The sequence below is a fragment of the Aythya marila genome, assembly GCF_965140915.1.
Source record: "Aythya marila genome assembly, chromosome: 9".
Taxonomy (NCBI): Eukaryota; Metazoa; Chordata; class Aves; order Anseriformes; family Anatidae; genus Aythya; species Aythya marila.
The window spans coordinates 24,314,813-24,335,391 of record NC_139050.1 but is presented as its reverse complement, the minus strand read 5'-3'; the positions used below and the strand labels follow the sequence as shown (position 1 = coordinate 24,335,391).

At 50.1% G+C, this 20,579-nt stretch overlaps 1 protein-coding gene across 1 annotated transcript in view; it reads right to left on the bottom strand.

Annotated features, from left to right (window-relative positions):
• The window catches only part of PPM1L (protein phosphatase, Mg2+/Mn2+ dependent 1L), a 68,146-nt gene that overhangs the window by 32,010 nt on the left and 15,557 nt on the right, over positions 1–20,579 (bottom strand). The gene's annotated exons all lie outside the window — the stretch shown is intronic.

The following is a 20,579-nucleotide window of genomic DNA, read 5'->3' as shown; positions in this document are numbered from 1 at the left end:
CTCTGTATTTGGAGATGGAATTGGTGTGTCCCGGAACAAACAGCAGCGCCTGATGTTCAAAACACTCCTTTCAGGGGAGCTGCCAGAAGAGAAATTGGACGAGCCCTCAGCTGATGACCAGGGAAAAAAAAAAAAAAAAAACAAAAACAAAAAGCATTCCTGGCCCCAAACCCACCCTCTGGTGGATTTTCAGCCCCGCTGACACCGTGCTCCACAGGCAGGCGGAGGCACGGCCGTGGCCTCGGGAAGCTGTTCGTGGAACAGGCACAATGAAGGCTAAAATCGGCACTGCTGAGACAGGAGGGGAAAAGAACAACCCCCAGCTGCCTGCTTTGGGTGTTCTTCAAAACTCTCCCACCCCACTTATTCCTCTCGGAAAGCATTTTAAATGTTCCACGTTTTCTTTAAGACAGACATTGCAAACATCAATTCTGTGCTAATTCCATGCTGCATTAATAAGTTCTTCATTATCTTTCCTGATGACGGACGTGCTGAGAGCTGTGCTAATACAGCCCGTGTTATCGCTGCTGCTCCTCACGGCACAACGGCTCCGCGAGCACCACGCAGGCTGCTCGGCTCCATTTCCCCTGACGCTGAGCCCGAACATCCCTTAATGAAGACTTCTCTCTGATGATAACTCCACGCAGCAGGGAGGGACCAGCACGTTCACAGCACTTCGAGCTTCCCAGCACTGCTGCCACTGCTCGTCTTGACCAAGGAGGGCCCCAAAAAGCCCTGCCCAGAGCGTACGTACCCACACGGCGCCTTCACAGAGCTGGTGTCCTCCAAGCACTGCCTCCTGCGAGCAGGACAGGAACAGCAGAGGATATGATAAAGCAGGTGCTCAGTGGGCCTGGGCTAATGCAAGAGCTGTTGCATTTCTCCTAAATACAGGACCAGAGACTTGGGGGCTGAAATGGGGTCTGCACGCACACGTACATATATATAGGAGGAGATCAGGAGGTGTTAAGAAGCAGTTATCTCACCAGCAGGAAGGATTGAGGGGGCAGTGACATCAGTGCACTTCAGACAGCTGACACCTGAAAAATAAGGGTCTGCACCGAGAGAAAAAGAGCAAAGGAAAATCTGAGAAAATAATAGGAAATGATTCATGAGGGAGTGAAGAAGAAGTCATCTGATACGGTTCTGAAGGTCGCTAAGCAGAAGAGCAGACAAAGGCACAGCCGGGCACCTCGCTGGGTTTGGGGAACCAGCACGGCCAAGTGGGAGGAGAAGCGAGCGCACCCGGCTCAGCAGCAGGACCGGGAGATCACAAGCAGCAGCCAGGCTCCGCAGAGCTGGACCACAAAAAGGACCAGCAAAAGGAGGCTGGAACTGGAGAGGAGAGAACCCACTGTGAGCACGAAGCCTTCCTGGTGTTTGCTACCAAGCAGGCTCTTTATTTATGTAGAGCTCCCTGCGCCGGGAGGGCGGCCGCTCTTCTTTCAGCTGCAGCGCACACGCTGGGGAGGGAGCTGGCTGGGAGCTCAGGTTAGCAGCTTCAATCGCCTCCTTGTTACTTTAACGCGTTTCAGCTAATTCAGGCTAATTGAAAGAAATTGCTCTCAAAGAGCTGCTGCCTGCAGAGCTCGCGCAGACGAAGGCGACGTTTTGGGAAGAGCTGTGACGTTATGGATAATAAAGGACCAAAATAAGGATAAAGAAAGTTCTATTTAGAAATAAATGAAAGCGAGGAACTATCTCCGCACGCCTGAATTGCCATTCCCCTCGTGACCAGCTCTCCCGGCTGATTGAAATGCACGTACTGTCCCCGGGGTAGATGGGGCGATGGAAAAATAATTACAGAAGATGATAAATGAAGTAAATTACACCCAAACCGTAGCTATAAAGCAACAACAACAAAGTCTGCTTCGTGTCTGATGTTTTGAGGTATTTTTAAGACTAGAAAGTTTAGAGGTTAACCCAAGAAATAGAAAACTGCGTGCTGGTTTTAGAACCCGTGCAACATCGCTCTTAAACACACCACAACCCGCAGCAGCTGCAGAGAAAGCCGATTTCTCCTGGTAAAGGGGAGACTCCTCGGAGCCGCGTGGCTCCAGCAGTGCCCGATCTGGGCTAACGCCAGCACCGATAAAAAAAAAAATGGGCTAAAAAGCAATCACACCTTCTGCTTCCAGCAGCCAGACCTAGGAGCAGTTGGTATTTATTGCCTGCTCTCCACTTCATTAAATCTGGGCTGTTATAAAAGGGAAACAAGGGCGCTGTGACCGTTGTTCACATCCAACCAAGAGCTGCTTTTATGTCCCAGAGGGTGCAGCAGGTGGGATTTAATTTCCCCAATTCCAGTGATTCAAACAGCTTGGCACAAGACACTCCTCGCTCCAGGCTACGGGTAGGATCACGAAGTGCTTGCTTTACCTACAAACCTAAAGGCTGAACCACGATCAGCACGGGGAAATGAATTTTGACTCGTGCAGCGACAGCATCTCCACTTTGTGATTTGCTGATTCTCATCCTCTGTGGTAGGAAACAGCAGCTGGGAGAGGGACCTGCCTGGTCCCCGAGCTGCCCTCGGGTGAGCTCCAGGTGGGAGCTCAGGAATGGAACAAGCACAGCAGGCCAGGGAGCTCAGCCCCGTGTCCTGCAACTGGGCCAAAGGTGCTGCTGAGATCCCTCCTGCTGGGTGCAGAGCTCCCACACGCACTGCTCTGCTGCCTCGAGTCAACTATCGCATTTTCAGAGCGCTTACATACAAGGGACACAGTAAATTAAGCTGAATGTAACGTTTAGAATGAGATTGGCCCGAGCAGCTTTTCCCTGAACAGCTCAGAAACTTGAAGTGCTGCCTTCAGGAGCGCGGGGCTGCAGATGAAATCACAGCTCTGCATTTTAATTTAATCAGATGAAATTATTTTTTTTTTTCAGCTGTTAACACCGAATTAGCATCACATTGTCCATTAAAGCACCACTAGAGAAGGAAAAAGATGCAAATTAAACCTAAAGCTGCAGCTGATGCAGGGAATAGCACAGAAACTAAACATGGGGGCGGGGGAAACGTGGTACAGGGGATGGGGATTAGGAACTTAACTCCAGGATGTTGAACTTTTAAGATTAAAACCTGAACAATGTTATTTTAACGCTGCTGGAGGGTGTGCTTCATGAACCTTAGGACACCGCAATCCTCACGGGGCCCTGCCTGCCCAGGACACCCTAGGGATCTGTGCAAACCCCACAGCAGAGGAGCAGGAGCTCCCCTACACCTGCCAGGTCTGTGGGTGCACGCACGGCTTCGCTGTGTATGGCTCCCAAAAGACGTGCTGTACAATACCTGAAATCACTGATCTCCAGGTTTTTTCCTTCCAGAAGTTGAAGTGGCCAAATTGCTGCTGGCACACGGCTCACGTGTCAAGTTTTTCTCCCTAAATTCACCACAGTGTAAACATTTAATGAATACAGTTCAGAAGCAAAATAAAAGCCTCAGCTCGGAATTAAAGGATGCCATGATAGAGTCAAGATTTGAATTTCAGATGTAATTTTTGCTGCTGGTGTTAATGGAAATCACTCGTGAATACAGCATCAAGCACCTTGTTGTCAGGTACCCTGCGAGATGACTGAAGGCGAAGCTCAGTGCACGGCACCGCCTCCTTCCACTACTTCGAAGAAAAGGTTTACAAACCCAAGTTCATAAGGCAAGTTAGAAAAACCTGTTTTTACCAAAAGCCCCCTGAAGTCGCAATCGTGGCTCAGCAGCACCAAGCTGGGGAGCAGGGGCTGAGCAGGGCCATCCCTGCTGGACAACAGCCCCCAGGTTTTGGGGGATGTGCTGTGTGTGAGCAACAATTTGCATCCCGTGTGTAAGAGTCAGAGCTGGGTTTGTGCTGCTGAATTTGAGCTCCGATGACTGGATGTCTGAGCAGTATTTTTAAATGTTAGCAAGCAGAGAGCACGCAAAGCAAAGGATCAGCAGCATGACTGTTATTCCAGCTGCTGCCGCCCTACAGGATTATTTAAGGAAATGGATTCGGTTCCACTTCTGAAATCCTTCATGCTGCTGAAATTCCAGCTGCCTCCCAGTCACCACCGAGACCTCCCCTGTGGGCTGAAAAAGGCGAGACAGGAGCAGGGACGAGAAGGGGAAAGCTCAGGAAAGCCGAGGGGGCTCTGGCCAGCTGGAAGAGCCGCCCCGCAGACACCTACTGCACCCAGAGCCCAGGAGCAGGCGTGACACAAGCAAAGAAAGCACGAGGTAAAGTTGCAGTTCCAGAGGAACGTCTGGAAGTGCACTACCAGGAACAGTCAGATTTTGAAAGGGGAAGGGAAAACCCAAGGGATTCACGCTCAGTGGTTTACACCAAGCCATTAAGATCTCCCCAAAGCAAGGGGAGACACCAGCACCAAGCACGTTAAATAGAAACGGGATTTGGGGCTTCTGGCAGAGATCGTTCAGCACAGCCACAGCTCGTGTTGCCTGGCAATCTGCAGTGGCCAGGAATTCACCCAGGGCTGCCAATCCAAGGCAATCCTGGAGTATTTCAGACAGCAACACATCCGTATAAATACACACACACACGTTTTTATGCTTCCAGCACCATGTATAATATATAAACTGCTCGCTAAGGACTACAAAGTTCTTGCTTTATACACAATGCAACAGAATTTTCCTTCCAAAGGCTGTTTCTTAAAAAAAGTCAAATCAGAGAAAACTTGTTTAAAGATAAATAATGCAGAGCCGTTCCCAGAAAAGCTGGAGGAGGAAATCCAAGAACGCGCTCGCCCTGCTTTTTTTCTTACAGGAAACCTGAAGGGTTGTCTTTGTTGCTCCTGACACCACAGGAGTGCTGCAAAGGAGAAGATTTGTTTGGGGAAGCGAGGGGTGGGCGCTGCTGTGCTCTGAGGAGACTTGGTGCTCCGCCGTCATCGCAGGCTGATGCAAATCTGAGGGCTGGAAGTGGCACAGAGCTGGTTTGTTATCCCAGGAACAGCATCCAGCCTTCAACGCGGCCAGTATCACTTGCAGAAGGACAGTTTCCTCCGCTGCGTTTGTCCAGCAAACAAGACGTGATTTAATGAACTCCTGATCAGTGCACGTCTGGCATTGGGCTTCATCACCTCAGCGTTCAGGATACGCACATCAATGAAATCAGTCCCATCACCGTGGTCCTTACCTTCCCACTAAGCATTGACACGAGCCCACCACCCAGCTTTGGGATAGGAAACCTTGCCAACTGGGCAAAACACAATCCTCTCCCCATGGATACAGGCACTCCATGCAGAGACGCTTTCTTTCACCCCCACCAGCTTTTACAAGCCAATTCCTAACAGGAGCTGAAGGATGTTGCACAACTTATTCTGTGCCAAGGTGTGCCGCTTTGATCCACACCCTCTTATTCCTGTGTTAGAGAAAGCGACATTTGTAAGTGCCCACCAACAATGGAAGCCTACCAAAGCTAACACAGCGCTGCACAAACAAGGTCTCACCTGGAAAGGCGATACAAAGGAGAAGGAGTTGTTATGGACCCGAACACAATGCAGCTGCAGTTCAACCAGGACAAGCAGTACAGGAACTTGTACGGCATGAAATGTGTGCACAGGGGCTGGGCAACCACAAAAGCACACTTTGAGAGGCCTGAGCACCGACAGAGTGCCAAGAACATGACAGGTCTGTGAGCCGTGGCTCTGGGATGCAAGGTGCTGCGAGGCAGAAGCCGCGTGCCCCTGCACAGCTCCAGGCTCCTGCACAACTCCCAGCACCCTGCCGGATCTCACAGCCTGGACACTTGCTGCTGGAAAGCTTTTTGGGACCCAGAAGCAGCTGCAGGGACCTGTTTCAAACAGGTATCGCCTGGTCACTGCCGTGCAGACAAGCTGCGGGCATTTTGGGGGACAGCTGCCGCTGGGATTGCTGCCAGCGCCGAGCTGACAATTTGCCAACAGCAGAAAAAAAAATAAAAATAATTCACTTCTTTAAGCCCCTTTTTATAAACTTTAAATCTTGCTAATTTACTCCTATCACTGCATATGAAGCGTGACGATCTGCAGCAGCTCCCATTCCAGGGGGAAGCCGTCCTTCCAAGAGGAAGCTGTCAGGCTGACTAATCCCAACATCAAGTCACGTTATTAACATTACTGAAGGGCAGATTTTTGCTGAGCGTGAGCTGTCAGAGCTGCTGCAATGAATTTCAGCCTGCAAACTGCCACAGACCTTCCCGATACAGGAAGGTTGCCCCTTTCACTCCCAGGAGCAACGCTGAGGCAGGCAGGGGATGAGAGGACAAGAAGAGGAAAGGAGAGCCCCAGGAGAGATAAAGGCTCAGAGCAGCTCTGCTGCTTCCCTCGCTGGGGAAAGGAGCAGAATAAGCTCTGGGCTCTCTCGCTGTGCCAGTAAGACTGAAGAGGGGTGTTGGAAGGGAAGAAGCCTTGAGCTGGGGAGCATAAGAAGCTTAAAGAGCCAAAAAGCCTCTTTCTTGGAAAGAGAACAGATGAAAGCAAGTGGTAAAAGGAGATGTGAGACTGGGAGAGCACGCAGGAGTGGTTCTCCAGCTGCCCCCCCTCAGAAACTTGCTTACAGAGATTCCCATAGATCAGAGCTCTCAGCAGAGCACAATAAAAGCCCATCCATCAGAGTCAACTTGACATTTTCCTGCAAAACATGCAGGAAAGATAAAGGGTGCTTATTCAGAAACTTGTTTTATGGGCACACCTCCTGAAAGCACCTTAATAACGTACTATATTTGGATCGCCACCAAAGCCTCACGCCTCAGTAGTGAACACGAGTCACATTTTATATTTATGACAGGCAAGAAAGTGTGCGACAGACCTCCCCTGGAGACAGCAACTGCGAATAATTCCCCAGCAGAAGAGGAAGGAGGGCACCCGCTTGGTTACAGATAACCACGGGATGCTGCTCAATGCTGATAGCAGGATATGGGAGCTGGAGAAGAGCAGAATTTCTGCTTTAATCCAGCACTCAGCTCTGGTCAGCACACACCAGAGGAGTTTACTCCCTGTATATCCCCACCGACAGCCTTCAAGGAAGCAGCTCTGGCTGCAGGACGGACCATGATGTTCATCACCGGCAGTCAGCACCAGCAGCAACCCCCCCCCAGGCTACCTCAGGAGCCAAATTCTCCACGTTCATCAAAGGGGGAGCCTCAGACAGAAATCTGGCCTCGCACACGGTGCTTCAGTGCAGGTCGCAGGACGCTTTCTTCCTCCCAAACCCCAGGTGTGAACGCTCACGAGACCGAAGAGAAGCCAGGCCACAGCTTTACTGCAGTGAAGGCCATTAACACAAATGCTTCCCTGAAGAGCAGAAGGAGAATGATATTTCTGGTATCGAAAAGGACGTTTTGCATCATCAGCAAATGCTGATGCGTTCTTCTGCCTCACCTCCACGCTAATGGCCCAACACCAACAGGCCTTGCTGCCTTCTCAGCTGCTCCGAGATAAATATTAATGACAAAGTACGGGGTAAGCACTCCAGTGGTTCCTCTGAAGCTACTTTACACTAAATAGGTGCTTTAAAATATGTTTTTGCAGCAAATCCTTTCCTCTATTTGCTGGCTTTGGCTTGGGTTTCTCCTCAGTCACACTTAAAGCTCACATAAAATAGGCCTGATGGCTGTGAGGAGCCGGCAGGCAGAGGACAGGAGCTCTGCACCCAGCAGCGAGGGCAGTGAGGAAGCAAAGTGTGATTTGACACAAACCTCCCTGGACAAACCTTGTCCCCGAGGGGTGGCCTTGCGGGGTGGGCTGCTCCTCTCAGTGCTCGGCCTCTGCCCCGTGTCTCCTCCAGGCCCCGCTGCGCTGTCCTCAGGCAGATCCCTGCTTCCCAAACGGATCAGGGCCGGAGCCTGTCCTGAATGAAAGTTTAATGCAGCTTCGTTCATAAAACAAACATGAGTGAAATGAGCGTTGCACTGGGTAAAGGATCCTCCTCGTGCCTCTGAAAGGCACTGACGGTGTCTGTGTGTCCCGAGTGCTCGTGCAGGGGAAATCACCGGTCATTTCTTCAAGGCAGGGCTCTGCTGCCTGCCTGCTCGCAAAGATGTTCGTGCTCTAACAGGCGATGTATGGCTTGCAAACAGCAGCCAGGCACAGCACTTTCTGCTTTCCTCCTCCTCCGAGCAGACATTTTCACAGAAGTCATCCACGCCACACGTTACAGCAGCCCGAATCCCCAAGTAAATGTAAGATGAATGGTCTCTCGTTGGCACTTCCTAAAAATAGCTCAGATGTACATCGTGCTATGAATAATTCCTCAGTTTAGGAATATTGAAGTGCCTTTTAAGTTCTAGGCTGCAGCCTGCAATTTGGACAAATGGCGCTGCCAGGGGCCCTTCATTCAGGCAGGGTAAGCCGCTGCCGTTTGCTCGTAGCAGCGTTGTCGCCAGCGCTCCTGTCTCCAGCTCCTCAGGCTGATTTGCTTTCCCGACGCCATCCTTCACACATCCATATTCATTCAGGCTACCACGGGGGTGTTTTCCATTCCTAACTCACAGATATCTTCACACCTGCCAATTACTACACCCAAAGGCAACAGAGCCCAGGATAATCCCAGCTCATCAGGCTTGTCCCCAAGGGACAGGGGATGGAGCTGCCAAGGCCAGCTGAGACCGGCATAATAGAGGAGGAGGAGCTGCGAGAGGAGGCAGCAGCAGCTTCCACCAGCCAGGGTCACCCTTCATTGTCCCCGTGTCCCCTCAGCCACCTCCCCCAGCTCAGAAATCCCACTGGGACCCCTGGTGTTGCCCCCTGCCCTGCCCCAGCAGCACCCCTCTGCCTCCCAGCCGTGCCCAAGGCTCGTGCTACAGCCAGGAGGAACGATCCCATCTCACTTCTAGGTTTCACCAGCCCCTGGGGCTTGTCAGGTGTGAGCTGAGCCTCAACGTTTTGAGCTGAGCCGTGAGGGTTTCTTGGTATCTACACTTTGCAGATCGGCTTGAGACAGTGCAGCTTTGTCTGTGAAGACAGAAAGCATTCACAACTGCATTGAAATCATAACGAAAAGCAGCTGGGAAACCTGCGGCCACCAACTTCTGGACTTCAGATACCTTGCCCAAAACTATTTTGTATTTCAGTCTGCTCATAAAGTAGCACGGGCAAAATTAAGAATAGATGCTTCTCAATGAAGAGGAGCTAGGTAAACACATGCACCAAATCCAGAGCGTATCATTTTGCAGAAGCATAAACACAACGTAGTTGTTTTAGTACATCATAGAAAAAAGCCTTGGAAAAACCTCATCCGATTTAGAAGGGGCAGGAGTAAGCCTGGACACGGATTTGATTCACCAAGTTAATTAGGAACCCGTTTTACTTGCATTAACCGCATATTGATCACAGCAATTACCGCTGATGAAGCTGGAGAGCTGCTTCAAGCACGTGCCAGGCGCAGCGAACGACACGGCTCTCCTCTCGCTGACCACCGTGGAAACAAGAGCCCTCTGATGCACCCCTGGTGTCGCTTGCTGATTTTCTCATCTCGATGAACTTAACTCCCAGTTACTTAGAGGCAATTTAGGAAGAGTCACGCTTTAATTGACGGTTAATTGCCCAAGGGCTTAATTGCTTCCTTACATGTGAAGTTGGACAGGAAAAAACTATCATTAGGGCCTGTAATTTAGCACAGAACTTTCTGGCTGCCAGCAGCCCGGCCTCAGCAGGGCCTATAAATAGCAGGGACGGGAGCTGTGCAGCGCCGTGCTGCACGCAGGAGCTCGGGGCCAAGGCCCTGGAGCTGGTGGCAGCAGCAGGACAGCCACCGGTGTCATTCCTGGAGCTTGGTACTCACCGGGGTGCTGCCAGCAGGAGCATCGCGCCGGGTGCTGCTCACCAAACCCACCTGAGTGCCCGCTTTTGGTTAGGACAGGAACCAGTTGCAGGGTTGCAAGTGGTGACCTGGCTCCTGGCAGGCACACCACGACGTGTTCGAGCTCGCGGTGAGCATCAGCACATCAAATTGTTCCATGCACAGCAAACTGAAGAATCCCAAGCATTTACGTAACGGAGGCACCAAGGACGATCACAGCAGCGTTGCTTCCCCCAGTCTTTGGGGAACAGCCGCCTTAAAGAGCTCTTCTCCTTCATTCCCTTCTCCTGAACGCCCCAATTATTCCAACAGCTCCAGGCACTATGTCCCAGCACCTTGTAAACCAGAAGCTGAGGTCCCGTTTGCCAGGACAGGCAAACTAACACAGCCTGTATTTACCGTGCTGCCTCTACAAGTGTTCCAGGGCGGTTTCTGTCAAACAAGGTTTGAAAGCTTTTATCCATTTAATCTCAATAGAAAAAACAGACTTTAAAGTGCCAATCTTCCTACAAAACGTTACGTTGACATCACTACTCAACTTCATCATCATTACTAAACTTTCTCTAAGCGTGGCCATAAGTAAATAACTTCCCCCCTCGCCATTTCAGGCCGCAGACGAGGCTCCGTGCTGCTAACTGGGCTACGGCACAGGCAAATCAAAGAGGTGAGACAGAGCGCACGGTGCTGGGGAGGAGAACATCTGGGGTTTGGGGCTCTTCAGGGAAACAGCTCTAAAAACAGAACTTGCAATCCTCTGCCTGCACAGCTCTGCTAATTCATTCCTGGTGGTGATGGTCGAGGAGAAGTAACTTTGTTCCGTTCTGCTGCTGATTTCCCTTTCTCTCGCCCTATACTCGTACACTTCGATATCACTTTGGAGTGCCTAATAAAAATACACATGAATTCAGAGGGACAGATTACAGACGGATCAAATACTGTTAAACCTCCGTCTCTTCTCCTGCTGCACAACCAGGAGCAGAACTCACCCTGCTTTTCTGTTACAGCAAAACCTGCGGTGCCTCCATCTCGTTTGAGATGTTAGGTGATTATTTAACATTACCCATACAGTTCTTTGTAAAACTCTGAGAGAAAAAGCAACTGGAAGCACCCGTGGCTGTGTAAATACCCAAGGTATTTTGTCATTCAGTTCCCTGCTCCTCCACCTAGCATGGTGCCTACCACACCTCCCGTGGGATGGATTTCCATCGCGTTACTCTATAAATTTAAGCGTATTTCCGAACAGAGCCCCAGGCTGTTCGAGCCACCCGGCCACACGGCTATCGACGTGTGAAGCCACCAAGCCCAGGAGCCAGAGCCGAAGCTTCAGCTCCCTCCAGCACCACGCACCTGGCAGGCGGTAAGAGCAGAGCTGCGTCTCCAACAACTCATTTCTCTGGAGAAATGAATCCAGTTTCTGTCCAGCAGCCCAAAACCAAGCGTCCCCAAAGGGAACCAGTTCCAAGTTGATACCGAACTATATTTCACTAGGCCTAAAGAGGTCTCTCCGAAGCCATCCAACTACGTTTACACGTGGTTTTTTTTGGCCTTAAGAGCCAAGAAATTAAAAACCAAGCGCGTTGTGCTCACAGCACAGTATTGTTAAGAAGGGGAAGCCTAAATTGATCTGACTGGGGAATCATATGAAAGAGCAAGACACGGGCCTGTGATCATTTATTTCAGATTCCTAGCAGCTCCTGGGGAACCGTTTGTGTGCCTGCATCACAGGCAGACGATTTTATCTTCTGTGAGTAAAGAGGACCCGCATGCGAGTGGCGAGCTCTGAGAGGATTCATTCCCAGGCTGGGAATAAAGCCTGGCACTTGTTATGGAGCTTTATTACACCACATAAACCCCAAAGTGTTTGCTCTTCGCATCCCAAAGCCACTCAGGCTACCATTAAACGTCACTAGGTAGCTTTCTAATCCTCGTTTTTTACTGCCTGTGGGAGAGCTGGATTTTAATATTTGGTATCATTAAACATTTAGCTGGATGCTTACACGCTCCTCAGCCCTCTGATATCCAATTTGGGCCCATCTGTTAGGGAATGACTAGGGCCCAATTCACCGGGCTCGTGTCAGACTTCCTGAATTATAAAGACCAAATCCCCACAGAAACAGGGGGAGGTGCCAGCAGTAGCTGGGAGGGGTGCTGGTCCCCGTGACACCGACCTGAGCAGAGGAGCAGCAGGGCTGGCTCAGACACGAGATGCTCAGTGAAGTTACCTGGCACTGCCTGGACATTTCCAGGTTTTTCTGAGACGCTGCAAATCCACGGCTGCACGGTTCCCTCTGCTCACAGCTCAGCAGATGGCAGCGGGCGATTTGGGGATGCAGCTGAACGACGCAACCGGACCGAGCTTCTAAACAAGGTTTTATCTGACACCCAGAGCCCCTTTCTGAACACCGGCACTAAACAGAAAGCTTTTGTCACAGCAGCCGAGCCTCCTCCAGAGTGGGCTGACATTCCTGCCAAAGAATAAGGCGCCTGAGAGAGCCAAAGCCTCGCGAGGAACAATCACCTCCTATCAGCACCGACGCAAAGCAGGCGGGCTGGGGCTCTCAGCAGTTTTGGTTTCACACACAGGACGCATTGTTCTGCTTCACTTTCTCTCCCTGTCCTCACGGCGCCCAAGCACAGGCGCTGCCTGCTGGGGAAGCACCTGCGGTTTCTGCAAAGAGAGAGATATTTGTTGGACCAAGGGTGGGCCCCGAACTCCATTGCATTAACAGAAGGCTACCTGCAGCGGATGACTTCTCCAGGAGATGAGTTAGGACCCCACAAAGTGCCCGAGCACCGCAGGGCAACTCCTCGCTCTACCCACACGAGCTGTTGGCCATCAAAGAGCTGGATGCACGGCACGGGCAGATCCCCCGTCATCCAGAGGGCTTCAGAAATAGCTTCAAATCCAGGAATGTGTTCATTTGGCATTACAAACAAATTTAACTACAGCTCCCCCGCCCCCTGCTGTGTTCCACATTCGTATTGCAGAAGTGATAAACGGGCAGGGGAAGGCAAGCCAGGCACTAACAGCTCTGCTGGCAAGGGGATAAATCAGAACTCAATAAGCAGTCGGACGTTGCCACGCAGTTCATGTGCAGAGCTAACCAAAGAGTAAAACATTGGACTATGTTTTGCAGTGGGTTTTTATTTCATTACTGTTAGCACCTCTTTCTGTGCCTGGCCTTGTTATGTTAGTTGCATTCAGCACCTCAGAAAAGCTACATGCTCCTCCTGTATAATCCCAGACCACAATTTGTGTGAATAAAACCTGAAAATTTCCTCCCAAACCCATGATTTGTGTAAAAACACTGCTGCTCCTCCAGCAGGGGAAGCCAGGACAGGGGGAATGTGGGACCTAACAGGGAAAGCAGGCCAGGATGTGAGCTCGGAGCCGAGCGTAGGCCCAGGGCCGGCAGCCTCACACGCAGTCACTGCTCGGAAACAGCAGCCAGAAAGAGGAGACGCCCGGCACGAGGAGATGGATGAGCACGTCGTGGTGCTGCAAAATTTAGCCCTGGGGTGTACAGCCTGCCAGTCAAGGAAATGATAAGAGGAAGGGTGATAGATGATGGGGGCCTGGCCACTGAGAGCTTAGCTCAGGGAGAACGAAGGGTGAAAACTGCACATCTTAACCTGAGGCTTGGAGGGAGAAACAAAGGGCAGAGAGGACAGCTTTCACTGACTCCAGAACATGGACAGGGAGAAAGATGGGACAAAAAGGTGCTGACAAATTAGTATGAAGGAGATGAGGAAGATAAACTAGTGCCCAGGAAAGGCTGGGACAAAAAACCACTGGGAAGTCTGAGTTGATCGCGATCACAGGATGAGAGAGAGCTACAAAGAACACCAGAGAGCCCCAGGCTTTAGGGAGAAAGATGCTTTCAAGGATGTGATAAACTGCAAATCCTGCATAAAAACACAAGTGAGAATACTGGAAGTGAATAAAAGATTTGGCCACAAAAACGACTGCGTCAAGATGGGGCTACAGAATGGATCACAAGGGCAAAGAAAAACTAAATGCAAAGAAATCTGATTTGTTTTCCCTCTCCTGTTGGGGACTGCAGCTCTGTCAGCATCCCCCCATTTAAAGGGCAGAGAGTTTGTGGGTACAGCTGGAAGGCAGCTCGAACAAGTATCAGACTGGGGGGATGGCTAGGCAGGAAGTGCAGGGTGGCCTTTGAAACCCTAGGAACAGCACCCCGAAGGAGCATCGTGGAGCAAGTGTGACAGACTGGTGCCAAAATACAGGCGGAGAAAGGCACTCGGCAAAAAAAGGAACCAAGCAGGGCTGGTGCCAAGGGACAGCTCGTCAGGTGCTCCAAAGGTATCAGCGTTCACCTACCTGGCATTGCATCCTGCCTAAGCAAGAGACAGGTCCCAAAATTATTCCAGGCAATGCTGGGATGGGACAGGATAACTTGCAAGGGGGAGCACCCAGGTTTGGCTGTCCGAGCTAAGCCAGAACCAACTCGTGTTTATCAGGTCAGGGGGCTGCTTTATGCCATTTCCCAGCACAGCAAAGCTACAGCTCCAAGGAGACCTGAAAAAGCAAACAGGCTTCTGAAAGAAAATCAGCATTTCAATTCTACGCATCAGGATTCCCACTCCTTCCAGAGGACAGCGCGCTCCGCCCAAACTAACAAGTCAATGGATGACAAATACGTGAATCTAAATGCAGCGCTGGGAACAGGCTCTTCTCTGCTGAAGTTTTCAGACCCATTTATAGCATCCACGAGTTTTTTCAGAACTAATTTAAAACAGTTCTCGTAAGGTTAATTCAGTTCCTCTCTCTACTGTCTCGGTTTCATTGCTGGTTCTCCAGCAAGGCAGCTTAATCCCTCGCTCTCCAAATTCTTTATAAAATTATATGCTTACCACACGGATAATCCTTATTGACAAGCAACCCATTAAAAGCAAGGCGAGATTCCTAGAAGGCTTATATGAGAAAAATAAAGCAGAATAGCTTCTTTAGGCTCTGGAAACAAAACTTATAAAGCAACAATAACCAAACCATGTTATTATTTCTAGAATAGCATACTTTGAAGTATAATTGATTTTGCACAGAATCAATTTCAAAATTACAGGCTCACTGTTTCTTGTCTTAACCCCTTCAAAATGTTGCCTTCAGAGCAGGCTGAAAGGAATTTGAAGAAAATTGCTACTCTAAAATGTCCCTGAGCCTTTCTAACTGCAACATCTTCAGAGCTTTCAGCCCTCACATTTGTCACGTGAAGCTGTTTTCAGTGCATGCAAGAAACTCATCAATTTGTTTATCTATTTCCCTCTACCAGCTTGAATGCCTTCTGCCATACAATACGGACTGAACACCCAGACACCTCTTCTGTGGCTAACTCAGCAGACGGAGGCACAAAGGCACTTCTCCCGTGTTCCCTGCTACTTCCACAGCTCTCCTACAGATCAGCTGGTGATGAAGTGCTACCCCTAGGTACGTGCATCACAGCTCTGCCTTCACCTTTTTTAAAACAAAGCCAGAGGAGACACCCACCTTCATCTTTATGAACGTGACAAGCAATCTTTTTTCCTTTCAAAGTTACATTAATACAAATAAAAACTCACCAAGCCCCAGACCAAGCATCCAAAGGGCAGAGGCAGAGCTGGCTGCCGCCCCCAGCCCGCTCCCTTGGCGCGGAGCAGCAGGCCAATTACCCCACCTGCCGTGCTGCGAGGCAACGCCGTGTCTGGGGCCTTATTCCTAAAAGCTGCAGCTATTATTAGACAATCTCTGCCTTCTCTCTCAAGTTTTGCTAAGCCGAAGAGGCGACACGAAACACGCATCAAACAGAACGCCTGCTTTTGCATTAGAGGAATTAGGAATTCCTAAACGCAGCCGAGAGGATGCCAGACAGGTCAAGCTGCGCGGAAGCCAATTTGGAAGCGCTCACGTTCCCAACTGCAAAGCGAAAATAAATCACAACAGCGAGAAGCTGTGAGACGCCGTCAGCGAGGCCAGGACAACAGGAGCTACCTCACCCAGCAAATACAGCACCGCGTCACCGCGCTGGGATGGAAGCTGGCTGCCGTGGGGAGTGCTGGCTCAGGGGAAGGCAGCGCCTCACCTCTCGCTTCAGCTGCTGAGTTTATCACAGTACCACGTCCAGGAAAGCAAACCAAGCAACATCAAACCAACACCACCAACTTCTAACTCCTATTCCAGCCCCAGGTGGGCAGGCAGTCCCTTTTCCCTTCTACCCTCACTGTTTTCCTAGGAGCAGGTCGCTCCCTCTGGCCGCCTCCTGTCTGGAAAACGCCACTGCTCTCTGGAGGAGCGCTGCTAAGATTAAGCCTTAGCAGAGCGACAGCTTCGTTACATGAGGTTTAGCTCACTACAGGGGAGGCACACACACCAAGGGAGGCGTTTCACCCCAAAGCCATCCTGCACGCCAGCTCGGGGACACCCCGGAGGTGCCAGGCTGTGGCACGGCACCAATTTCTGTGGCCTCTGTGACAGGATGCCCGGAGCTGGTGCCAAGAGAGCCACGCATCTCCTCCAGCTGGATTTATGGAGCTCCCAATGCAAAGGCTCCACAAAGCTCTGCTTTACTTCTCTTAATGGCTGGCAGGAGAGGAGCCGTGCTGTTGCTCCCACTGCCAACACACGTTAGCTCCCAAAGTGCAGCAGCTACTTTTAGCTCCGAGCCCTCGGATGCAGCCCCCACAAAGTTTCTCCTCTCCGTGCTCTGTCTGCTTCGGAGCGCTGCGATGCCGGTGGCTCTGCAATGAACATTGACAGCGCCTCCGAGGAGATTGGTTCTGCCTCTGCTACCCCAGCACGTTACGGAGCACTCGTCAACCTGCAGTAACAGATTATTACACCAGAGACAAGGAATTCACTGTACCCATACAACGGGAGCACACAAACCGTGCACAATGTTAGTTACTGATCCTACCTTCTCCCCAGGAAGCTGCTTCTTTCACAAGGCACAAACTACGGCCGGCTTATGCTGCTGTAGCTGAAAATCACGCAGGGAAGCACCAGTGCTTGTCTCCCACACCTCTGCAATATTTCTAAAGAAACAATTATTTCTCCTATAGCTCCACAGACTGACTCAAAACCACAAGCAGGTTAACACCCAAAGGCAGGCACAGAAAGGAGCACAGGGAGCAGCACCGAACTGGTGGGACACCAAGGCCAGAGAAGCTCAGCTTACTCTTAGAGCCAGTGAAGGGGTTGGAAAGGGAGCTTTTGAAAAGGAAGAATGCTACCAACAAGGCACAGGTGTAAAAAATACAATGGCAGACCGGGTGGGGTAGAAAGCAGGTGCTGAAATGCAGAGCATGAGTCACAGAAATACTCTTATCACAAGGATCTTAACCTGAGGCACTGCCCTCAGAAGGCAAGGCAGGTTCTTTCTTTGGGAATTTCCCTTTTTTTTGGTTATTTTAGCAGTGAAACTGTGGAGGAAACAAAGTCCACAGAGAGTTCGTCTAACAGCGAGGCAGAAAACTTCCACCTGTGGTGTTTTGAGTGTCCAGAAATAAAAGAAAACAAGTGGGGTAGGCAGAAGGTAGCGATGCCTGGTAAAAGGTAGGTGGAGTAACAGGATCTGCTGAATCACAGCAGCTGGGACAGAACGAAAGGAGTTGATCCTTTGGGGACTGGGCATCTCTGGCATCAGGCAGAAGAGCAGGGCCAGGGGACATTTAGGAGCCAGTGGCTGCATAGCCCCACGACCACAAAAAGCACCTGGGGAAGAGGGAGGAGAAGCGCAGGGAACGGGAGCTCCCCTGCTGCTGGCAGCTTGCCCCTGCGCTGCGTTGGGTGAAACAGGAAACCCTACAGGATTCGAAATCCTGTATGTTGGTGGAAAGTAATTCAGTGCAAACAAATTAAATGTCAATCCGCCAGCACCTCTGGATACCGTTGAACGCTACGGAAATACAGACCACAGCCTGGGGAAGCCTGCTCCGAGCTGGATTTGATGAACTGGAAAAGAAAAAGCAGGAGACTACACAGGGCAAATCTGATCACACCGGCTCCAACTCCACACCGCATCACTCTATATATTGATCACATTGGAGGTTTTTTAAGAGATTTTCAACAAACATTCAGACATTTCAGCCCCATTAGGGCATTTTTCTTTTTCCTAGTATGACCGTATTCCTGCTGCAGGCGTTTCTCAGAGGCAGCGAACACCAGGACGAGCACCTGCCAAGCAAACGCCTCCCGAGCTCTCTCTGCTCCTTGGTGCCGGCGGTTTCCACACCGGCCTTTCTTCCACAGAGGCGTCTGACAGCCTGAGAGCCTCCTGCAGGCTTTTTTATCAGCTGGAAACACGTACCTCAGGAACCATTCGCTCAATTATTTTCTTAAATCCCCCAGTCCCTAGGACTGATCACAACCTGGTAAAATTTTAACACCTGTTTCACAAAGTTTTAATCCACGGAGTTTGTTTCTGTTCCCCAGTAACCTGATGGGGGCACAGGAGAAGAATTCCCACTGTGCCTCTAGGACCTTCCTGGCGTGCTCCAGCCCTGAGTGCAATCACAGCTTGCTCTATTTCCTATCTTTCCTTCTTGCCAAAATGGCATCCGAATTCAGCGTGACATCTCCACGAACTACTGCCACTTGCTGAAGCCTCACGCAAACATTTAGTGCCCACCATCACACTGAGGATTTTTATTTCTGCATTTAAAGACCAGGACTTGACAATACTGAGCCCATGTGCAAATACAAATACCTGACCCACACCGCTCCTGTTACTGCCAGCAGGCTAAACCAAAAGGCACATGTCCCAAGAAAGCTGCCTGGTAAATGAATTTCTTCTAGTGCCACAGACATTTAAGCAGTGCCTCTAGCTGGGATGCTCCTTGTCTCCCAGCACACCTCTGACTTAGTGGCACAAAGGCTGGCTGCAGGCGTGCAGGGCTCCTCACAGAGGAAGAATTAGCTGGCATTTACTTGTACCCTTTGTGTATAACAGCTGGGGCCTTTCTGGTAAGGCAAAGGAGAACGACTTCTTGGAAAACACGTATAAAAATGTATAAAATCCTGCCTTGGAAGAAATGTATGTTTAATTTCATGTATAATTAAGAATACCAACTGGAGCTCCATGCATCACAAAGGAAGCAAATCCATCCTCCTCGCAGAGTAGTCCAAGGGCACGATTGCTTGGGCCGATCCCTCGAGTGTGTAGCCCCCAGTCGAGCCCCTCTGTGCAGTTTTGTCCCCAGAAAACACTAACACATTTTCTCCTGATTCTAAGGAGAAGCTGAGTGCAAAGTAGGTTTTTGTTTGCTTGGTTGATGCAGGAGAAAAAGCAGAGATTAACACCACGTTACGTCAGGCAGCAAGAGGTTTGCAGCAGCCCACCCTGAGAGCTGTCCTGTCGCGGTCACCTCACCCGACTAGAGGCAGTCCTGGAGGGGAAGAAGTTCAAACAAAAAAGCATGCATGAAAAAATGTGCCCAGGTTACGGCTATTTGGAACTCAGGGTTGTACAGTTATTGTGCTGTGCTTATTGGTTCTTCTTCACTGTTGTAGCTAAGGAAAATATTTTGAGATCTCCTGGAACACGACTACTATTTTTTCCTTCTTTATTTAACCGTAGAGCACTGAAGAAAACTGCCCGTGTCCAGTCAAAACATCCTCAAGTTACAGATGAGTTCTGTTTCAACTGCTTTTTTCACTTCTAGAGCAACAACATGAATTCAAACTTTAATTTCTTCTCCCAGACAGACTTGCTCTGCTAGCAAAGCACCCTGCAGCTTGCAATGCAGCTGTAGCAGGCATTCCCCTAACGTGTTTTCTTGTCCCTCACAGCCTCAGGAGACACCGTGCTTTCTTGCCACACAGCTGCTCAGGTGGTAAAATAAAGAAATGCTCTCACCTCCAGCGTACAAAGCCCAGCACGGCCCTGGTGCCTGATTTCTGCCAGGTGGTTCAGAAATTAAAACACTACACGTTTTGGTGCAATAAACAGTAAGCAGCCTCAGACTGAGAAGTTGTAGTTGTTGGGGTGAACAGCCCTCAGCCTGGGGCAAAAGTTTCTCTGCTGGCTTCCGTAATACGTAAGCCAAATTTTCAACCTGAACTGTTGCAAACACTGAGTTCTCTGACCTCGGGAGGCCACGAATGCCATCAGGGGTTGCCACGGGCTGGTCGTTGCCCCAACACCAGACTGAAGCATCCCGGTGAACAGTCATCTGTTGGGACTGGGGAAGAAGAAACAACCACAGAGCACACACGTAACTAGATCCAGATTTTAAAACCACGTTATTTGCTCTAAAGAGAAGTGATTTGCTTAAGATGGGATTAACTTTAAATGGGACTAACAAATCCAGTAATAACACAAACATCCTTTTAAAAGGCACATCTACAATAGACGCTCAAAATGTTTTGTAAGCAAAATGCAGTTTCCACAATGCAGGAATTACCAAAACAAGTTTTCATATATCACCACTCCATTTCTGTGGCTGAGTTTACACAACAGATGCTTCAGCTCTGACACACTTTCTAGCACAGGACAGAGATACGCTAAAAGTTTCCTATTTTAATCTAACCTAACAAATCCTCAGGAGCCTCTTGTCTAATAAAGGCCCAAAGGCCAGTAACGCTCTCAGACTCTTCTTCATCCTCTAGACATTTTTTCTTGACCGCTCCATTCCTGACACTCAGCTGGGACAAATCCTGTAGACGAGCAGCTGCAGCCTTCCAGCTGCAGATTTGCGGTGAGATGTCCTTGTTCAGATTGTGAAATGTCACGATGTTTCCTTCAAGTATTGTCATCTTTCTGCTAAAGAAATCTCCATCTTTTCTTTGAGTCGAGATAAAACTTTTATAACTGGGTTA